The sequence below is a fragment of the Zootoca vivipara genome, chromosome 4, assembly GCF_965207765.1.
Source record: "Zootoca vivipara chromosome 4, rZooViv2.hap1.1, whole genome shotgun sequence".
In the NCBI taxonomy this organism is placed as follows: domain Eukaryota; kingdom Metazoa; phylum Chordata; class Lepidosauria; order Squamata; family Lacertidae; genus Zootoca; species Zootoca vivipara.
The window spans coordinates 78,113,055-78,113,451 of record NC_142587.1 but is presented as its reverse complement, the minus strand read 5'-3'; positions in this window follow the sequence as shown (position 1 = coordinate 78,113,451).

The following is a 397-nucleotide window of genomic DNA, read 5'->3' as shown; positions in this document are numbered from 1 at the left end:
GAGACAAGACTCTGAATTTTGTGTCTGAAACGGAGGTGATAACAGGTAGAGTTTTGACAAACAGTAAAAAGTTGCTGAGGTAGAATTACATTCACACAAGAGCCGTCAAAGAAAAATGCACAATTGCTGAGCCACAGAAATCTGGTAATAGATCACGAAAAAGTATATATATGGCATCATGTTCATAAGTGTGGCAGCACAGTTGCTGGCAGATGCTTGTCTCAAAACTCATTGGCATAGTCAGCTCTTTAAAAAAGAGCTGTTAGGTTTCTATTTTTCCCCACAATTGTGTGTGTTAAATTATTTAGTTTTTTACAAGAAAAAAAATCTGTTCTAAAAAGATACCCAATGAAGCAAGTTTCATCTAAATCAATAATGAAGGGAATGTGGCATAAAC